The 23,177-nt window shown below is 35.1% G+C and overlaps 1 pseudogene; it reads right to left on the reverse strand.

Moving 5' to 3' along the window:
- Nucleotides 1-13,979: 13,979 nt before the first annotated feature.
- On the reverse strand, nt 13,980-15,000 carry LOC144373250 (olfactory receptor 14J1-like; annotated as a pseudogene).
- Between the last annotated feature and the right edge of the window lie 8,177 nt (nt 15,001-23,177).

Raw genomic sequence — 23,177 nt, forward strand, 5'->3', positions numbered from 1 at the left:
AGTATGGTGGCATATTGAGGAACCATCTTATGAGAATCACACCTGAACTTGCTGCTTTGAAAAACATAAATCTCTACATTTCCCTTTCCCCTGAAAATCATAGAAAATATTGTCATGTTGTCCTGATTTGTATTTGCCTTGTGACCCAGTGTGGCCCTATCAGAATGACATTGAAATAAGTCCTTTGAAAAATAAATACAATGAGATTGCCACAGCCCAAAGTGGCATCTACTAGCAGGATCAGAGTGAAAGCTTTCAGAATCAAGTGTCTTTTAATGCCTGGGCATGTGGTGCTTCTCCCCAAGGACCAAGGACTCCCCAGGCACACAGAGAATCTGGGCAGCCTCAGAAGTAACAGAGGTGAAACATTGTGGTTTTGTAGCAAGAGAGTTCCTCTAGTCCCAGGAGCTATGTGCCTGAGATCAAGGTTGAAGCTGATAACACTCTTGCATAGAGCCTCCTAATGAAGGGCATTACCATGGCAGCTAATCATCCTGTGCTCTTGCACAGGAATATTCCCAGGCACTAGGCATGCCACAGCCATGAGGTCATCAGAGACCCCAATGTCAGACACTGCTTTCCCATTCTCTGTCACCACTCCCCACACACTCTATTGATCTTTCTTCAATTTATTTATGGTTGAAAATTAGTTCATTATGGGTATATATACAGGTAATTTCATTGTGGTATATTCATATCAGACATAGGAAAGTTTGGTCAGATTCAGTTCACTGTTTCTCCCTTTTCCCATTCTTTTTTCCACACTCAATCCCCTTGCATCGCTCCACTGATCTTTCTTCTATTTCCATGTGATTTCCCCACAGCTTTTTATATATAATCCTTAACATTTTGGGTATGGCTTATTTCTCTTATTATGTTTTTGGATAGAGAGAAACATGTTAATGTTCTCCAGTTTCATCTACTTACCAGTAAATGTCATAATTTTTCTTTATGGTTGAGAAAAACTGTATTGTATATATACACCACAGTTTTTAATCCATTCACCTGCAGATGGACACTTAGGTTGGTTCCATAGCTTGGCTTTTGTGAATTGGCTGCTACAAACGGATGTGGCTGCATTCTGATGGTATGCTAATTTTGAGTGTTTTGGAAATATATCAAGGGATGGGATAGTTGGATTACAGAGAAGTCCATTTCTAGTTTTTTTTTTTTGAGGGCTCTCCATAATTCTTTCCAGAATGGTTGCACTAATTTGCAGCCCTTCCAATAATGTATGAGTGTGCCTTTCCCCCACATCCTTTCCAACATTCATTATTATGTGTGTTTTTGATAATTGCCATTCTAACTGTATTGAGATAAAATCTCAGTGTAAGGTTTTGATTTGTTAATGATATTGAACATTTTTTTCACATATTTGTTGGACATTTGTATTTCCTCTTTGAGAAGTGTCTATTTAGTTATTTTGCCAATTTATTAACTGGTTTGTAGTGTTTAGTTTTTGTAGTTCTTTCAATATTCTGGATATTAATGCCTTATCTGAGGAGCAGGAAGCAAAGACCTTCCACTGTGTATGCTCTCTCTTCATGCTTTAAATTATTTGCTTTTATGTGAAGAACCTTTTAATTTGAGCCTATTTAACTTACTGATTTTTAGGTTCATTTCTTGCCCTTTAGGAGACTTGTTATGTGAAATGTGTGCCATAATATGTGTGCCAATGTGTTGGAAGTATTGAACCTAGTTTTCTTCTAATTGTTGCAGTGCTTATTATATAATTCCTAAATTTCATCCACTTTGAGTTTTGTTAAGGTGGAGATATAGAGTCCAGTTTTGTTCTTCTACATATGCATACTCAGAACTATTTGTTTAAAAAGCTATGTTTTCTCCAATATAAGTTTTTGACACCTTTGATGAGTATTTGATGACTGTAATCTATGTGGGTTTGTCACTGTGTCTTCTATTCCATTATTCTTCATGTCTGTTTTGGGTGTCAATACTGTGCTGCTTTCGCTACTATATTTCTTGTATAGTTTAAAGTTAGGTATTGTTATTTCTCTAGCATTGCTTTTCTTGATCAAGATTGTTTTGTTTACTCTGGGTCTCTTATGCTTACAAATGAATTTTAGAACATGTCCTTTTTAGTTCTGTCATGAAAGTCATTGGTATTTCTATGGGGATTGCATTGAATCTGTATGACATTTTTGGTAGTATAGTAATTTTGACAATATTAATTCTGTCTATCAAAAACATGGGAGATCTGTTTGTCTTCTAAGATATTCATCAATTTAGTTTGTCCATGTTGTATAGTTTTTATTATAGATGCCACTTACCCTCTTGGTTAGATTAATTTCCAAGTATTTGTTTTTTGAGGTTATAGTGAATAGAATAGTTTTCCTAATTCCCTTTTTTATAAGATACATTATTAGAGTATAGGAAAGTGGTTGATTTACATATGTTGATTTTGTGTCCTGCTATTTGCTAAATTTATTTAGTGCCTCTAGAATTCTTCAGATGAAGTTTGGGTCTTCTAAATATAGGATGAAGTCATCAGCAGAGATAATTTGACCTCTTGTTTTTCCATTTTATCCCTTTAATTCTTCTTCCACCCCCACCCCACCCCAGAATGTCCTCCCCTTTTATTTCCTGATTGCTCTAGCTAGAGTTTCAGGATCTATGTTGAATAGGAGTGGTAGGAATGAACATCCTTGTCTTGTTCCTGGTTTTAGAGAAAATGATTTTCATTTTTCCCTATTTAGTATGATATTGGCCTTGTGTTTGTCATATATAGCTTTTACAATATTGAGGTAAGTTTTTAAACCTTAATGGGTACTGGATTTAGTTAAATGCTTTTATTTTATTTTATTATTTTTGCATATATTGAGATAATTAGGTGATTTTTTTAACCTCATTTATGTAGTAAATTTTATTTATTGGTTTGTGTACATTGAATCAATCTTGCATCTCTGGGATAAAATCCACTTGATCATCATGTATTATTATTTAATGTGTTTGTGAATTTAGTTTGCAAATATTTTGTTAAAATTTTTTGCATTTGTATTCATTAGGTTTGAAGTTTTATTTCCTTGATGTGTCTTTATCTGGTCTTGGTATTAGGGTGATACTGGCTTCATAGAGTAATTTGGCAATAATTTGAGGAGGATTGATATTAGTTTTTCTTCAAAGGTCTGTTAGAGCTCAGCTCAGCTTTTCTTTCTTCAAGGGCTTTTGCAGCTGATATAATTTTATTACTTGATATTGGTCTGTTTAAGTTTTCTATATTCTAATGATTCAATTTGGGAAGGTCATATGTCTCTGGGAATGGGTCAGTATCTTTGTGATAACATAGCTTATTGGAGTATGAGTCCTAAAAATAGTTTCTAAAGATATTCATAATTAAATTAGTGTCTGTGATTATTTCTCCTTTTGCATCTCTAATTTTGTTAAATTGAGTCTTCTTTCTCTTTTTTTTGGTGGTTTTGGCTAAGGGTTTATCAACCTTGTTCATCCTTTCAAAGAACAACTCTTTGTTTCATTGATTATTTTATTCTCAATTTTATTGATTTCAGTTTTGATTTTAATTTTTTCCTGTCTTCTGCTGATTTTGGTATTAGTTTGTTCTTATTTTTTATAGCTTTGTGATTTAATGTTATATTATTTATTGGGTATATTTTTATTTTTTAATCTAGTAACTCAGTGATATAAACATTCCTCTTATAAATACCTTCATATTGTCCCAGAGATTTTGATATGTTGTATCTCTATTTTCATTTGTTTCCAAGAATTATTTTTTTCTTCCCTGATTTATTCTGATTTAGTCCTCATTCAAAATTATATTTAATCTTCAGGTGTCAGAATGGTTTCTTTTGTTAAAATCTTGTTGCCAATTTCTAGTTTTATTCCATTATAATCTGATAGTATACAAGGTATTATCTAAATTTTTGTGTTTGCTGAGATTTGCTTTGGGATCTAGACAATGGCATATTTATAAAATGTTCTATGTGCCACTGAGAGAAAAGTGAATCCAGTTTATGTATAAAATGTTCTATATTCTATATAGATCATATATATTATTCTATAGTTCATGTTCTTATGTACAAATATATTATACATTTCTATATAATATATTCTATATTTTTATACTATGTCCATTTGATTAATGGAAATTTTAGTTCTGAATAATCTTTACTTAGTTCATGTCTGGAGACCTATCTATTGGTGATAGAAGTGTGTTAACATCACCCAGTATTATTGTATTGTGGTCTATTTGATTGCTTATGTTGAGGAAATTTTATTTTATGTTTGTAGATGGACTGTTGTTTGGAACATAAATATTTGTAAGCATTACATCTTGCTGTTGGATGATGCCTTAACTAGTATGAAGTGACCTTCCTTGTCTCTTCTAATTAATTTTGGCTTGAAGTCTACTTTGTCTGATGAGAATTTTTCCCATATATGCTTTTGGTTTTTGTTTGCAATAGCATATTTTTTCTTATCCTTTCACCCTTAGTTGGTGTATGTATTTGTGTATAAAATTAGTCTCTTGTAAACAACATATGGCTATGCCTTGCTGTTTAATCAAATCTGCTAATTTATGTCTTCTAATTAATGAGTTTAGACCATTTTCATTCAATTTATTATTAAGAGCTTTTTTTGGTTTCCTGCCATTCTGATTTGTTTCTAATGCTTTATTCTCCTTTAATTGATGGTTCTTCCAGTGCTATCCTTCCCTATGCTGGTTTTTGAAGTGGCATATAGCCTAGTAGGCTATTTCAAGCACAGGACCTGTGGTTGTGGTTCTACATGGATGGTCCATGGTGCAGAAGTGTTGGAATAACTTTCATCAGAGCTAGCAGGTATAAGCAGCTCCCAAATGCTTGAAATATCCACATTAGTTGAGGCCTGACAGGAGCACCTGCAGGATGGGGTGAAACCACATACTCAGCACTTGTGGTTAGCATTATCAAACTACAGGGCCAGGAAACTGAGAGTCATGGGCTTCAGGGCATGAAATCCCTGACTCAGTAAGCCTCCTCCCTTAGAGACAAAGACCCTTCCAGATTGCTTTCCACCAGGACAGCAATATTTAGAGTTTACTCACAGTGCAGTTATGTTATGCAGAAGATGATTGGCTTATGGATATTGTCTTGCTTATGTATGATTGATGGGCATGCCCCACTCAAACACTATAACAGTTGTGTGCATTCCAAAAATAAACTGAGCTACTGGATGACTACTTGAGGCTTGTCTCCAGCCAGTTCTCTCACCAGCTCCCAGAGTCTGTGTGTTGATTCCAGTTCTCTACCCCTGTGACTGAGGTAACTGAGCAAATAATTGACCATGCCAGTGACAAGAATGTATGCCCAGAAGCATTCTCCTTGTTTGACACAGATCACCAAGCCACAGTCTCTGCTACCCTGAAAGTGATTCAGCTTGTTTATGGGTTCTAGTTCTCATTACTCAAGATTGGAAACTGTGGGTGTTGCTGCCCTCTGCTGACTAGAACAGAGACAATCAGCCCCCCATCCATGTCTCAGCTTCTGCTTGCTGCTGCTGCAGCTGTAAATAACACCAATTCACCACAGTGAATTGCAGGATTCCCCTAAGTGTTTGCAGGCTGTGTGGAGTGCTGGGTTTGGCTAGCACTTCCTGAAAGTGCACTGATGTTTGGTCTGACCCACACCACTTCCCGTGTTTGTGGAAAGGGGGAGGAGCTTCAGCAACTTTAGTAGTGATCACTCTACAAGTTCCTTTTAAATGACTTATTGAATACCCACTGCAGGGCTATTCCCTGTTGGATTTATTTCCTGCTATCTGAGTGTGTGAAGATTGCATTTTGATTTAATTTCTTATAGGGTGGTTGGCCACTTGTGGGCCCCATGGAATGTCTGCCATGCCTAGTGCAGCTTTCTGTTCACAGCTTGGGTTCAGTTTTTTTATTTTTTCAATGAACCTGTCCCTCCAGTGCATTTTAATTTGTTCTTCTTTCCTCAGCTGTTGCTAAGAGTGTGAGCTTATTTCTCCCCCCATACACACACACACACACACACACACACACACACATACACACACGTGCGTGTGTGTTCAAGGTCTTCTGCAGGCTGTGTGGAGTGCTGGGTTTGGCTAGTGAAAGAAGCCTCCACACAAGACAATTCGATTTGGAGAGTTCCACTTTATTGCAAAAGGCAATAAAGTGTGTGGTTATGTAGATCTAAGGAGAGATGGCAGATTTTTATTTCATTGTCATACCTGAAGCTTAATTTTGCTGGATACAGAATTCTTGGTTGGCATCCATTGTCTTTCAGTGTTTGAAATACATTGTTCCATGACCTTCTTGCTTTCAGCATCTGTGATGAAAAATCCGTTGTTAACCTTATTGGTTTACCCCTGAATGTAATCTGCCTCTTTTTTCTTGTAGCTTTTAATATTTTCTCTTTGTTCTGTATATTGGATATCTTCATAACAATGTGTCTTGGCGTTGGTCTACTGTGATTTTGTGTACTCGGTGTCCTGTATGCATCTTCAATTTGTATATCTGTTTTCTTTTTTATTTCTGGAAAGTTTTCTGTAACTATTTCATTCAGCAGGTTACTCATTCCCTTGGTTTGAATCTCTGTACCTTCTTCTATCCCAATGACTCGTAAGTTTGGTTTTTTTATGTTATCCCATAATTCTTGGATGTTTTTCTCGTGATTTTTTACCAGCCTTTCTGAGTTGGCTAGACTCTTTTCAAGATGATATATTTTGTCTTCATTATCTGACGTTCTGGCTTCTGCTTGCTCCACTCTGTTAGTGATACTCTCAATTGAGTTTTTAATTTGGTTTATTGTTTCCTTCGTTTCTAGAATTATTGTTTGATTATTTTTTATAATCTCTATCTCCTGATAAAGATGCTTAACTTCTTCTTTTATCTGTTTATGTAATTCATTCTCAATGTGTTCTTTTGCTGCTTGAATTTGCTGTCTCGTATCCTCTTTAAGGTTCCATTCCATCTGTCTAAGGTGTTCCTTGAGTTCTTTATATGACCATTTTTCTGATGACTCTAGATCCTCCTGAATATTTAGGCTGTCCTGCATTGTTTGTACTCCTTTTCTTCCTTGCTTTTTGAAGCTGTTCATGTTACTTCTTGTTCTGTTTGACTGCTGAGATACTGTTTACTCCTATAAATTTATTTGATGCTTGGGAGGAAAGGTATTAGAAGAGAAGGGAAGAAGTCACTAAAGAGAATGAGAGTAAGCAGGTAGAATTCAAAGAAAGGGGAATAAGAAAATTGAAAAGAAATGAAAAAACAAAAGAAGAAAAAAAATAGGAAATAAAAAAAGAAAAAATTTAAAAAAAATAATAAAAAAATTAAAATTGAAATTAGAAGAAAAAAAATTGAAAATAACATTTTAAAAAACAACAACAAAGAAAAATGAAAATGAAAGAAAAAACCCAAATCAAAAAAAGAGGAAAAAACAAAACAAAACAAAACAAAACAAAAAACTATTAAATGCAGTCTTAGAGTTTGATTAACTTCTCTTCCAGTAGGTGGCACTGTGCCCTCCAGGCCAAGTTTTTCCTGTCAATGCGTGGGAACCAATCACTGTGCAGCAAGTCCTCCTCCCAGACTGGGCGAGTCTCCAATCCTGAGTGCCTAGGGCCTCTTCTTGTGTCTAGTCACTTCCCCACTTTTCCTCTAGCCAGGCCCCTCTCACCAGTGCCGCTCACCACAATACTGGCTGCACGCCAGGTCTGCTGCTCCCGGGAGCCCTGTTATCATGCAGGACTGGGCATACTCTCCCTGTCTGCCATTCCCTCAGACCCTAAGTTTGTGGAGCTTGGGGCTGAGAATCCTCAGGAAATTTTACTTGCCCTCCGGTAGCCACGCCCCTGGTAGCTGTTGCAAGAGACCTCAGGTGTCAGCACTGTTGTGAGAGGTAGCTGGGAGTTCCGTGCCGCGGGTCCTGCGCCACATCTGATTCCCTTGGTCTGGCTCTCGCGCTCACGGGAGAGCAGGGAGGGGCCCTTCAGGTTTCCCCTATGTGTGGAGAGGGAAGGCTAGGAGATTACACACCTGTAGCAGAAGGATTCAATGAAATTATCTCCTCCGCCGCAGTCTGGTGATGTCAGTTCTGTGCCATGGTGGTATCTCTTGCAAATGACAACAGTTGGTTTCCCTTTGCCGGGTGACCAATGCAACAGGTGGGTCCTTACTGTCTCTCCCAAGCCCCGTTTCAAACCTGCGGCCACTACTTATGAAGGCTCGGTAGGCATTTACCTCCGTAGGATCAGAAGGGCTGACCAGTTGTTTCAGCTGGATGGATTAGTGCTGAGTCACAGCTCTTTGTCTGTGGGAAGAAGGCGAACAGGAGCTTGAATTCAGCCAATCCAGGCTCAGTGTGTGTTCTGAGAGGTCCAGACTGATCGCCCCAGATCCAAGTAAGCTCAGCATTGCCTAGTGATTCTGAGCAAACAGAATTTAGATTGTTTATGAGTCTCTATGCCCGCACAGCTGGAGAGGTCAGAGACTTGATCTCTCCACGCCAGCCGCCATGTTGGAATAGTGGTTGGTTTTTAATAGGGACTTTTTTTTATCTAGTTCTGTGAGAATGGGTGATGGGGAACAGCAGTGAATGACATTGTTATGGAAAATAGTCCAAGTATTCTATCTGAGCTCTCTCTTGATTGGGGCTAAACTTTTAATTATTCTTTAAAAATATTTAAAAAATTTGCCTGATTATTGACTGTTTTCCAACTGCAAGACAGAAAAAGTGAGGTCAAGTTCTGGTAAGATTAGTGGAATGAGCTCAGGGGAACACATACGTGTGTGTGTTTTGTTGATAGTTGGTGTCAGCAGTTTCCTGGTGCAGATACCTGCCTTGGAATTTTGTTTTTACTTTCACAAATGCTATGATTTAGGTAATAGAAAGTAAGGAAGGAAACTCTGAAAGAAAAAGAGCAATGGACAATTGGAGGTACTGAGCTAGTATGGTATAACTACTTTATTCCAGGCAGGTTAATTGATGATTTAGACAAATTCAAGAAGATACATGGGGCTGAAGAGATAGCTGATATATCTTTATTGATGGATAGGAGAGCAGAAAGTCTTGTTTATCTTATGTACAAGATCACAACAAAGTCTGCAGCATGCCAAATATGACTTCATGTGTTATATAAGACTCCACAGGGACTGTTGCTTCTTACTTCCATAACACATTTCTCCTTGGACATCTGGGTGAGGGAGCCTGATAAACTGCATTTTCCTTATAGCCAATATTTCTTGAATCCAAGGTTTCCAGGATCAGCATCACCCGGTAAGAGTAATTAAATGGAATGTGATTAGGTTCAAATTTTAGCAGCAGCAATTCTCTTCTCTGCATTTTGTAATCTCTACCATTCCCTAAAATCAGCAAGAGGCAGAAAAAGAAGGGGTAACCTTTGATTCCTCTTTTAAATATCTGAGTAGTCAGAATAACTGATATTTTCAGAGTAATATGAATTTTACTGAAGGCAATAATATATTTGAGAAATGAAGCCATTAATAAAAAGAAAAATAAGTTGTCTTGATTATAAAAGATGAGGCAGAATCAATGAACTAAAAAATGAAACTAACTTAAAATAAGCTTGATATATTGGGTGAGAACATTGATAATGTGAAATAAAGCAAACATTTATAACAAATAACAATAGACGAGGCAATCAAGAGAAAAATTTGCTGATCTGGAATATATGTCCACTCTCAGAAAATGTTTGGAAACAAATGAAGAAGGGGAAAGTGTGAAGACCAATACTAAGAGATATGTTGTATAGAGGAAACAATGATAGTATAAAATAATAGAAAAATCTAGAAAGAAGGCAAAACAGTAGACAGTATTCAAAGAAATAATTGAGAATCTGCAGAATAAATGTAGTGCAAGATGCATTCCCTGAGAAGAAGACTATAACCTGAAATTTAGATTGAAGGATGTTTACTGATGTACTGTAGAAGTGAGGATCAGGAAGCAGGACTGGGAGGGAATGAGCCACAGTCTGCTCAGTATCAGTATCAGCTGAGCCCCTAGGGAGTTGGGTATGGTAATATGGGTAATTTGGAATTGTCTTCAGTTACACTGCCTGGGGTTAGGCCTTTATAGTGGCATTGGTTGGCACTGGATGAAGGCAGGCATGAGATGGGTGTGGCCATAAGTGAGACAGCTTTCTGGAGCTCAGGTAATCCCCAATTGCAGGCTGGATGCTGAGGACGGTTTTGTCAACAGTTTAGTGATGATGTTTTAAGAGATTAGGAGGACTGGGATTAGAAATAGATATTCAGAGGATTCAGGAAAGGGCTACACACTAATTCTTCTTTTTTTAGTTTTTTGAAAAAAAAATATCTTAGACTCAAGTCCATTTTATTAATTATATGTTTCTATAATCTCTTAATATTCAAGCAGTATTTACAGTTAAATTTTACATTGAAGATAAACACTATTTGGCTTAGGGAACAGAAAGCTGAGTCACTTGCATCCTTCATATCAGATACTATATTTTCAACAGTTTCTAGTAGACTCTAATTCTTGACTGGTGATGTGGCTTGGTCCACAGTTTTATGAACAATTATATTTCCTTAAATTGATAACCTAGAAAAAATGAATAAATTTCTTGACCCATTCAACTTATTAACATTAAATTATGAAGAAACAGGCAAGGTAAACAGAGCAATAAAGCAGTTAGGGGATAGAATCAGTGATAAAAAGCCTCCCACCAAAGAAAGGCCCAGGACCTGATGGCTTCACTGCTGATTTGTTCTATAAAACATTTCAAGAAGAACTCATATAAATTCTTCTCTAACTTATCTAAAAAACTTAAAAGAAAGGAACACCTTCAAACTCATTTTAGAAGGCCAGGATTACCCTGGCACAAAGCCAGGTGCAGGAGGAGGAAGAGAAGAAGGAAGAGGAGGAGGAGGAAGGTGGGAGGAGGAGGAGGGGAGGGGAGAGGGAGGAGGAAGAGGGGGAAAGAAGGAGACAAAAACAACTGTGTAGGCCCATTTCTCAGATAAACATAGACACAAAAATCTTCAACATAATAATAGCAAACTAGAGTTAACAGCACATTAAAGATCATTCAAGCCCCACATGGTGGTGAACGCTGGTAATCCCAGAGACTTGGGAGACTGAGGCTGGAGGATCAAAAGTTCCAGGCCAGCCTCAGTGACTTAGAGAGGCCTCAAAATTAAAAAAAAGTAAAGAGATCTGGGGATGCATCTGAGTGGTAAACCACCCCTGGGTTCAATTCCCGGTATAAAAAAAATTATTCATTAACATCTATTCAATATAGTTCTGGAAATCCTAACCAGAGCAATTAGGCAAAAGAAGGAAACAAGAGACATCCATATATGAAATGCAGTTAAATTGACTCTGTTTCATAAGTTGAATTGATTGTGTCCAATAGAGGTAACCTTTCTTTTTTTATAAGAATGAAATATTTAATGCTATAACTAAGGCTGCCTAACAAAGCAAATATTTGTTAAATGAATGAATTGACAGATGGATGAAGGAATGTGGAGTTCTCAGTTCTCTTAAAACCCAATTATGTTATTTTTTCTTCTTAACCAATTAGGAGAAGGGTCTTTTAACATAATTATAACAAAACTGTTCATGTGATGTTGCCAAACAACAATGGAGCTCTGTGGCAGAACACAAGTAAACCTGGTAGTAAAATGTATCTTCTTACCTAAGAAACTGAAAACAGAGAAGAAAATGAGGAAAAAAATTGCTTCTTCCTTTCTTTAACTGTAATAATAAGAAAGGTAAGACTGAGCTAGTTGAAATGCAATGTGTAAAAAAGTGAATTTTATTTGGGACTCCAGTTGTTCTCACCTCCTCCTTGGTCATAAATGTCAACCCTAAACCCTCAAATTATCAGGTTTTACAATTCAATACTACTTTTTTGGCCTCTTCTTTCTATCTCCATCAAATTGTGAAATTCTCCAATTTTAAGCCCTTATTTCCTTTCCCTTTTTAATTAAAAAATGAGCTTATTGCAGAAATTTGGGTATATCCCAAGTCTCTTGGAAGGGAAGATAATCAAGCTTGTGAGCCCAGATCCAAGAAACTGCACCAGCAATGGCACTGATGACACTGCTGAGCTCTATGTTTACCCCTGCTGATGCTGAGACTGGATTCCAGGCCCTACTGTGACTGCTCCCCAAAGCTGAATAACTTGACCACTGACTTGAGTAGAAAAAGATGCCACAAAATGCATGCTTGCTTAGACTGCTCTTGTGTAAGGTGAACTTTCAAGTCAGAGCATCTAGTGCTACAACCAGGTTCTATGCCTACATTCTAGGTGTAAGGGAGCCTGGGAAAGTGGGCTTTTATTTTCTCACTTGGGAGGTAGCAGTAGCAATGCAGAAATCCTCATAATTTATGATATAATTCAAAGACTCTTGGTAGTTGCATTGTATGCTTATCTTGAATAGATAGTGAGTCAGTCAGGTTTTGGAAATCATACAAATTAGGAAATGTTTTATTTTCTTAAAGAGAATTAGCAAAATTTTTGATTTAGAGCAAACAACAAAACTTTTTGGTACTTATTGGAAACAACAAATTGGTTTCACAGAGCACAATATTTTCCAAGTTAATTTGTACATTTTGAATGACTATTGGCCTCAAGACAGACAATATTTACTGAAATGAGTTAAGATGTTAAAAATTTATCTGTGAAAGTAATAGAAGACAACAAAAATGTAAAGAGCAGCTCTTCTACTCAAATATGCAGTAAATTCAATATAATATTGTTTAATTTGCAAAGAATATTCATATATAATAAAGAGTTGAAAGAATAGAATATAAATAGAAATTTATGTATTTATTTTAAAATTCTGTGGGTTCAATAAAGTAATAGGTCAGTGAGAGAAAATTTCAGAAAATTATGTTAAAATATTTCACTGGGGTGAAACTTAAAAAGAAACAAATATAATTCACATGCTATTGTTGTCTGCTTGAATGGCCTCAGAACAAGGAGGTAAAGAGCTAATTGTGAGTCATTTATGATTATGTCTTAATTACCTGAACTGCTTAAGCTTTGCTACCACAACATTAACAGCTCATATTCAGCTTATTTGCTATAAGGTTTGTATAGAAAAAAGGATTGAGAATTTGAAATACAAAGGATTTGAGAAAATGTATTTGCCATCATAAAACAGAATTGTAATACTTATAAAGCTTTTCATAAAATAAGAAATATGTAAAGCTAAAATGAATAATATGGAAAATAAGTATTGTGAATATGTTTAATTTCTTAAGGTATCAAATATTTGAAAATAATTACAAAGGGTAAAATATTGCTATTATTTTAAAAAGTCCCCACAATTTAAATGCTGTGTCTGTATTTTTGTGTTGCAGGCACCTGTTATGACTTCAATCAGCTAATAGTTCTCTGAATATTTGTTGCATGAATTAACAAAATTGTGGTAACAAAATGGTAACAAAATTATCAAATATTTTTGGAAAGAAATATGGTCTCAAGAGCACCAAACAATTTTTGCACTTTGATTTCACAACACACACTTTGAAATTATGAAGAGCTTCTGCCTTCAGCTTTACTTATAAGAGTGAAAAATTGAAAATAAGTAGTCTATGTGAAAAAGGTAAATGATTACTTGTATTTTCAGATGAATTTAATGGATTATGATGCATTAAAGAAAATTAGCATAGTAAAATTATGTGGTTAAACATAGTAATGACCTACAAATTTAAACCAGTATGCAAAACTGGTATATATGAAGATAAAAATTAAGATTAATATTTAAACTAAAATAGATTAAAATGAAAATAGTTGACTTGTTTGGTGGGTGAAACTGTGGGTAAATATTATCACTTTTCATTCTTATTGTTGTAATTTTATTTATACAAAAGTTTTTAAAACATATGCTATGATTTTTTAAAAAAATATTTCAATAAATAAAATGTTCAATAAATTAAGTGAAAAGTTTATTCAATGACAATGGTTATATTACACGTTTATCTACAGGAAGTAATTCTATTGCTTCATTAGCTTCACAAATTGAGGGATGCAATTACCAAAAAGTTCCTTGCACATAATATTGAACAACCACTAACAACAGGACAAAAGTGTATTTTTCCCACAGAATTCTCTGTCCAAAACTAAGTTTCTTAGTGCACCCTTCATGGCCTCATTCCTCAGACTATAGATAATAGGGTTGAGTGTTGGGGGTATTACTGTGTAAAAGATAGATACCATAAGGTCAATTGCAGATGGAGAATCTGAAGTTGGTTTTAGATATGCACAGATGCCTGTAGAGAGAAAAAATGAGACAACAAAGAGGTGGGGCAGGTAGGTGGAGAATACCTTAGAGCGGCCTTCAGCAGAGGGTATTTTTAGAACTGTGGAGAATATGTGAACATAGGAGAGGGCAATGGAGACAAAGCAGGCTAATGCCACCACAGACATGAAAGCAGCTACTCGGATCACTCCTAGGTAATCATTGGAACAGGAGAGCTTTAGTAATTGGGGGACATCACAGAAAAATTGATGGATTATTTTCACCCTACAGAATGTGATAGAAAATGTGACTGCTGTGTACAAGATTCCTGAGATGCCTCAACTCACCCATGCAGCTATCACAGCCCACCTACAATTTCTGGGATCCATGATGACCTCGTAGTGCAGTGGGAAGCAAATGGCTGTATAAAGGTCATAAGACATAATTGCAAGAATAGCTATCTCAGTCCAGGCCAAAGATGTGAAGAAGAAAACCTGCAGTATGCACTGGCCATATGAAACATAGTTATCATCCATCAGTGAATTGTTAATGGCCTGGGGGACTGTGATGGAAATGAAGGAGAGGTCCAGAAGGGAAAGTTGCTTCAAGAAGTAATACATTGGAGATTGGAGGTGCTGGTCCAGTGTTGTGATGGTGATAATGATGAAGTTTCCTGTCAAAGCCACTAGGTACAACACCAAGAAGAGCAAAGCATTCAAGATCTGCAGTTTTCGATCATCAGAAAACCCCAAGAGGAGAAATCCACTCCTCATGGTTATGTTTGTCATAATCATTTGGAAAATGCAAATCTGGTAGCAGCTGGAAAATAAAAGAATATGGGAAATGTAATAGAAAGACACTAAAATAATCACTCATCCTGTTCATCCATTCATCCTTTCAACCATTTAAGGACCTGTTATTTATCAGCTGTGTCCTAGATGTTGGGAAATCAATGGTGATAATACATATTCCTTAAGCACATAGAGCTTACAGTTTACCTTAGTAAACTAGTAGTTAGAGTGCAAAACCGGTCCTATTAAGAAAAAGTCATTGTGTTTGCCCCAGGGATAAATGCTATTCCATTTCTACAGGTGAAAACTTGCTTTTTTTTTTTTTCACTAAAAGAAACATAATAATGAGCTCTTAGGAGTTTTTGAATAGTGGATGAATTACATTTGATCACACTGGCTTATTTTAGTAGATGAAATGGCCCTTTTTAGAGGAAATTTTTGGACATTAAAACATGGGGTTGTTGTGGAACAGTGATCCCTGTTTTTGTTCTAGCAAACAATATGGTCATTACAGTGAAAAGCCAAGAGCCAAAATGGGTAGTGTTATTGCTTTTCCAATTAATATTGTATCTAATTGACATGTTGAAATCAAGAGCAAAAATACTTTTACAAGGTAAATACTTAAATACCACTCACAGTCTAAGTGTCTAATTTAATTACATGAGATATTTTCTGATTCTTACAACTTCTGTTTATATCTTCATTTTATTGAACTTGTTTAAGCTATAAAATAGTTATTGATCACTTATTACAAGCAAAGACACTTGTAAAGAAAGAGACTGAATGCCCTGAGGTGGTTTTTAAACATGGAAGGAAAAATACTCAAATACACAACTTCAGAAAGAGATTTGTGGAAAAGCAATCTACATTTCAGAGAATGGAAAAACCAAGTTCGGGTTCATGACCTGGGCTTTTGATCCTTATGAGATGGAAATATCCAAGCATTTATTCTACCCTTAACCAAAATGTACATTGGTATGTGAGAACTGATGAGACATTACTAATGATTCTCTTATATTCCTACACATTTTTCCTTTCATCTCTTAGTACTAGGCAAACTGGGGAAATTGCTCTATTAGTTTTTGTGGAACTTATTCTAAACCACATGAAATCTCACTCTGTGTGTGTGTGTGTGTGTGTGTGTGTGTGTGTGTGTGTGTGCACGAAATTCATCTTAGATATATCTGGGAGAATCCTAAGACTTGTGGTGAGCACTCTCTCCCCATTCCTTATCAGTCTACCTTTTATTAAACCATCTAATGCCAATCTCTCCTGTTGACCACCCAGACTTCTGCTGCCTTTGTTTCATGAAACTTCTCTTTCAAAAAGAATGCATCTAAGGATCCTATTTCTATGTTTTGCTGCTTTTATACTATAATTAAAAAAATGGCTGTAAAAGTAACTAAATATTTTAAACTTGTTTTAGTTGCCACAGTTGAAAGCCTCTTTTCTCTTACTCTGTGAACATGAATTCCAAATTTAATTTAATCTACCTATAGTGTTCTCAATTTTTTTTGATTTCTTAACATCTCATACCACATAATAGCAGAGAAAAATAAGAGTGAAGTTATACTTCTAACAGAATTTCTCTAGTCCAAGTTCTACTTTATTGTTCCATTTTCCCCTGTACTGATAAAATAATAAACAGCATGATTAACCATACTTAATTTTGATTCATTTAATATTTTAATCTGCCAAAAGCACATATGTAGTTATCAACAGACAGGGAAGCAAAAAAAATAATAACAATTTTGAGCGTTCATTTTAATAAGACAGACACCATACTAGAGTAAATAAAAATATATCATTTAATTCACACAGGTATTTTTATCTTCTTGGAGTTAAGCATCTTAATCTTCACTTATACAGGAAGTAATTAATGTCCAGAATGCTTAAGTAACAGAATTGAGGTTGAGTTCCAAACCCTTGACCTTTGCAGTTCATACCACTTTCTTACATCTAAAAATCTATAAAAATTAATTGAAGGCATGAAGGAATATTGGATAAAAATCCACAATTACATTCAGGGTTATTATTCCTATAAACACCAGAGATTATTTGAAGAAGTGTTTTTCAGATACTTTATTTATGTAAACAGATAAAATATTAACCTTTCCCAATTTACTGGTTTTCCTTAAGTGGCTCATTATTTTAACACATTTATGTGAATTAAATATATGGATTTTATTAATCTGCTTATTTTCTGGGAACAAAAATTCCTTCCCTGAAACAATGAATACTCTTGCTTTTTCCAAACTCAATTTGAAGAACATAAGGTTCTGTCAAAAATTTCATGAAAGCTTACCCTCTTTTCTTCCCCAAGATTGGAAAACTCATCACAGGTGTCTTTTGTATGCAGTAGCTCTTAAAATCGATCACCAACTTCTCTGACACTTCTCATCTGTAATCACACATATTTTAAATATATCTTATTTCCCTCCAGAGTGTGTGTGTGTGTGTGTGTGTGTGTGTGTGTGTGTGTGTGTGTGTTTTGGAAGGGGAGAGGGGAACATCTTTCAAAATGAAAACTTGAACTTAATAATAACCAATTAATAAATATACTTCATTGTCTCTACCCCTGGGACTTGGAGTAATTAACATTTCCACACACAGAAATGGTTAATAAGCTGCAGTAGATGTTTGTTATCCCTGCCTCAGTGGTTCTCAAACTTTAGTAGACATGTGAATCACCTGGAGAGCTTGTTAAGACACAGGAACCTAAGAACTACACTCAGAAATTCTGATTCAGAAAGGCTCAAATTCAGGAATTTGAGTGCCTACCATGCTCCCAGGTGTTGCTGCCAATCTGAGTACCATGCATGGAGAACCAGCTTACTAGCTAAATCATGTATTTCTAAAATAAACAGGAAACCTTGAACTTTAAAAAAATGAAATATTTAATTTCAGTCTTTCTGGAATATTAGAAATAAGTGTTTATGTTTGAAATTGAAGCCTACCTCCTGAATCTCAGGTTTTGAACAACTATTTTGGTCATTCATTATGATTAGTAACAATAGTAAAAAAAAAAAAAAAAGTCTACAAGTCCATCCTAAAACAAAGGTAGCAACTACCTGAAATCCTCTCAGGTGTCCCAGTCTATTAAAATTTATTATTGAAATCTTTACAATAACTTTCAAAGTAATTGAAAATAAATGTAAGCCCACAATGTACTTTTGGTAATTTCTGAATTCTCTTACCATCTTTTATGGACATCGTTAATATTTTTTAGAAATGAACATGTGACCAAAGATTTTCTCTAAAGCTATGTGGATACATACTTGTTATATTTTAAAGGCTGCATAGCATTCTGCTCAGATTACAAATACAGCTTGCAGGGTTGTTTTTTCATTTTTTATACAAGTTTTGTTGAGTGCCTTTTTTGAAACATGCACTTTTCTATTTTGTGTCATTTCTATTTTGTATCATAAATAACATTTTTCCATATTTTTAATGCAACCATTATTCCATTCATGTAAACATATAAATGGCTCTGTTAATATTTTTCTTTATTATACATAAAGACTTGTGCTAGCATGATCAGTCTTATAGATATTGTATTTTCTAACAGTTGATCTTTCCTTAAAATTAAATTGAGAAGAGGTTATTTTAGAAAAATTTTATAATTTTCAAATATTGACAATTTTTTTTAAAAAATTATCATGAAATGCTATATTGCTCCCAGCATTATTTTCCCTGATCTCATCAACACAAGGAATTTATCATTTGTTATTTTTTGTGCTAGATAATATAAAACATATTGTGTAATATGTAATCATGAAGCTATTAAAGTCAGATTGCTCAAGTTTGGATTCTGGTTCTATCATTTACTTTTTATGAAGAAACTTTGAATAATTCATCTTTCTGCATCTTTGATTTCTTTCTGAAAAAAATGAGCATATTGATTAGATAATTCATGAAGAATGTTCAGCAGAGACTCATAATTAATTAGGCACTTAAGAATAAGTGTTATGACCATTGATGTTTTATTTAAAATGTTACCACTCAAAATTTTTACAAAAAAAGGAACATAGGAAACACTTTCTAATTTTTTTTAGGAGGCCAGTATAAACTTGAAAACAAAGTTAGACAAAAACAGTGTACACATAAATGTAAAAGGGAAAAATAACTTTGTACCAATGCATACAGAAAAATTTGATAAAATTTAACATCCATCCATAAAAAATGATTAAATTACTTAAAATTGAAAAGGGGACTTTTGATCTGATAAAGTGAATCCTAACAGAATCTATGGTATTCATCATACTTAATAAGGAAATATTTAATATTTTTCTTGTGATTATAGAAATAAGAATGACCACTAACAACATTTCTACTGGACAGTTCAATAGTATAAGAAAAGTCACAAAGAATTTATAAAATTTGGGAACAAATGACATGGTTTTGTGCATCAAGAGTTATAATATTCAGAAGTAAATTTAATAATGCACAGAAAAACCTTTCCAAAAATAATGAAATTTTACTTAAAGATTTTAAAGAACACATAAATATTGATATTGCCTTGATAGTAGTTGAGGAGTTGATATATTTAGTAAGTTATTGTTTTCTTTTTTGATATGTAGACATAGTGAAATTCTTGATAATTTAAAAAGATGATGTACTGATTCTGAAACTCATGAAGAAGTGGAAGAGTGTAAGATACTCATAAAATGTTTGAAGAACAAAATAAAGATATTTGTTTCATTAGGTAGGTAGATTTATGTCGCGACCCCCCTTGCCCGCAAGGAAGACGCGACTCAGGAATCTTCTTTCAGCAGTTTATTCAGGCCCTTGATATTCTTCTAATGATTCTTCTACTACCTGGAATAATAATTGGATGCCCCTCCCAGCCTTAATAAAGCACCTCGAACCCCAATGCAAAGCTGCCACGTGTACCCTTCTCACAGGGTGCTAGAAAATGACACGCCAACTTTCTCTGATAAGGAGCTGGGAACACGCCAACTCTCTTTGATATGGAGTTGTCCTTCACAGACCACAACGGAGCCAGCGCCATCATGTAATGGCGACCACAGTCCGCAGGAACGGCTCACCACAGATTTATAATGCATGATAATTAGGATGGCTTTGTATTAACAGAGGGCTGGACAGATCAGTGTAAGAGAATAAAGGATTTTGAGTAGATTTTCATAAACACAGACATTGTGCTTCTGTAAAGTGTATTGGGACATTAGTTAACCATATAAAAAATTAACTGAAATCTATCTGACTTTTTATTCAGAATCAATTCCAGGTAGAAAAGAGATTTCTATAATAAACCCAAAACTTCAAAACATACTTATAAGAGATTATCTTTTTGCCTTTGTGTGTAGGAATAATTTCTTGATTCAAGAAAGCAAAGTATTTACTATACAGGAAAAAACAAGATTTCAGTAAATGACACAATAAAAACATGTGCACATCAAAAGAAACTATAATGTCAGTGGAATATCAAGCAATTGAATGGAAGAGTGACAGAAATTAATGAAAGAGAGTATAAACTGTATGATGATTTAATTTATACAGAAAAAATACATGCAAATCCATGCACATTTACAATGAAAAGCTTAACAAAACTGTCACTTTCTTAAGTGACAAAGGTTTGATATTATATATCACTGAGACATAAAATGGGTGACATCCTGTTGTTTGTGGCAACATGAGTGGAGCCAGAGGACATTATGTGGAGTGAAATAAACCAGGCACAGAAAGAAAAATGTTCTCATTCATTTGCAAAAGCTAAAAAGTAGATTATATGGAGATACAGAGTACAATAGAGGTCAATTGTACAATAGAGTACAATAGAGGATGGAAAGAACAAGGCAGACGAGGAGTAGCTAGAGGGCGGATAATGGGCACCATTACACAGTCAGAGGAAAGAAAGTAGTTTGGATGCTATATGACACAGTAGGGCAAACCTAATCTACAACAATTAATCCTACATTTCAAAGTAAGTAGATGAGAAGAATTTGAAGGTTCCCAGGCCATAGAAATAATAATATTTGAGGAGATGGAAATGCTAATTGCCTTGGTCTAATTATTATAAACTATCCCACAAACAGGTACAAATATTATATGTCAAAGAATAAATAAAGATGCAAATAATTCCTATAAATTGATGAGAAGAAAATTACCCATGTGAGAATGGTTAAATTTCAAAAAGCAGGATCAAGTAGCCACTAAACACTGAATAAGGATTTTTAATGAAAAGGGAACAAGTAAACCAAAGCTACAGTTTGGTATTTGTTTTATACCTCTAAGTATTCTCAGAGCAATGCTAAGTTGGGTGAGTATGTAAAATTGTGTGAACTCATAAAGTCATTGATGGCTAAAATTGCTAAAACTACTTTAGAGAATACTTTCCTACTGCACAGAAAGGTATTAGCTGTAAAAGGGAAAAACTGTGACCTTTATGGGCCATTTAAACAGTTAGTTTAGTGCGGACAGGGGAAAAGAGAAAGCAGCCTGAGCTCCTTGGGGAAAAAGAAAAAGAGTTACATCTTCCAAAATTATTCAAACCCATACTAAAAACTGTTAACAATGATTGTTTTGAGTTGGAATATGAATTTGAATTGCATTTACTTTTAATATCCCTCCTTAGAATAAACTAAAATGAAAAGAGCCACAGAAGAAGGAAACCTATTTATAATGCTGCAGATTTTTGGTCTCAAATTTACACCACCCTCACGACATCTTACTAATATACCCCTTGTGAACGTCTATTGCGTTCGGGTCCCTGGGTAAGGGTCGTGAAATCACCGGGACACAGGGGATGCAGAGCCAAGGCAGCAATTGCAACTGCATGCTGAGGTTTATTTGCAAGTGCCACAGTCCGGCTGCGGCAGAATAACCAGGGGGTGACAAATAACTTGTGTAGATTGATACAGCAGGAATGGAAGCCGTTTATTGTAGGACAACAGAGCTTATCTTAATTAGCATAAACTAGATACATCAGTCAACCAATAAGGAATCTCCACACTTAATGGCTCGCTTTTGTTACTTCTCAAACCACTCCCTCTGGCATTTTGCCAGGCACCATCCAGACTTGTTTACAAACTCTACATTCCCCTGGCAAAATACCAGGTGTTATTTTGACTTGTCTATAGACCTTAACATGCAAGTTCCTTTTATATTCTTCTTCTAACAAAGCAAGCAATTCTTCAGTAATATTTCATCTACATTGCCCAAATATCATGTCTCAGCGGGTACACAGAGCTAAATTCAGATTGTTCCTGTTCATTTGATAAACCCTCCCAAAGTTCTTTGTAGACATTATCTAATCCCCGAATGTACTGTTCCCAGGTCCAGCATGCAGAAAGCTTCTTCCTCTAGGCCAAACCATGCAAAAGCTTGTGTCTTGTGATAAGGGGAAGAGAACTTTTCCTCCTCCTAGAGAGGCGTGCCTCAGCTGACCTAAATCACAGGCACAGCCCTTGCAAAAAGTCAGGCTGAGGGAGCTAAACTCTGCACACTTAAACCCCAACAACCCCTGTCCATGTGTACTTCAAAATGGAGTATGTGATCACTAATGGACTGAAAGTGTTCTTTTAAGTTCTTCACGGGCAGAACCTAAGTTTGTGGATATGTGCCAATTTAAACACATGCTTTGGTATGATAATCAATCTGTCAGAATAGCAACGCAATAAGGGTATTAAAAGTGATAGGATGTGTTGTTGTGTACACACACATTTGCTTTTCACAAAGGAACTGAAGATTTCTCATGCTAAAATCAGGGAATTGCAATGATACATTGAGAACACATAGAGGACAGGAGAATGTGAAAGACAATTCTGAGACTTCAAGTCTAAGGAATGTATAATACCCATGAATAAATATATTCATGGATTCAGGGATTCATCAAATAGGCTTTAAATAATGACAATAAAAACTAAACATTGTAAACTGGGGTAGGTTAAAATAGTGGATAGTCATTAAAAGATTTTATATGTATAAATTTTTTATGATATTATAACAAAGGAATTTACTGATCATTATATACATTGATATTACAAGACAATATTATATATATAATATACATATATACATATATATATACATACAAATATGCACATCAATAGAAAGGTATTAAACAATACATTCATAAATAGATAACATATATACCAATGATTATATGGTTTTCTTTTAGACTTTGTTTATTACTCTTTTGGAAATTTTTCACAAATAAT

The sequence above is a fragment of the Ictidomys tridecemlineatus genome, unplaced genomic scaffold (genome assembly GCF_052094955.1).
Source record: "Ictidomys tridecemlineatus isolate mIctTri1 unplaced genomic scaffold, mIctTri1.hap1 Scaffold_325, whole genome shotgun sequence".
NCBI classification, from domain to species: domain Eukaryota; kingdom Metazoa; phylum Chordata; class Mammalia; order Rodentia; family Sciuridae; genus Ictidomys; species Ictidomys tridecemlineatus.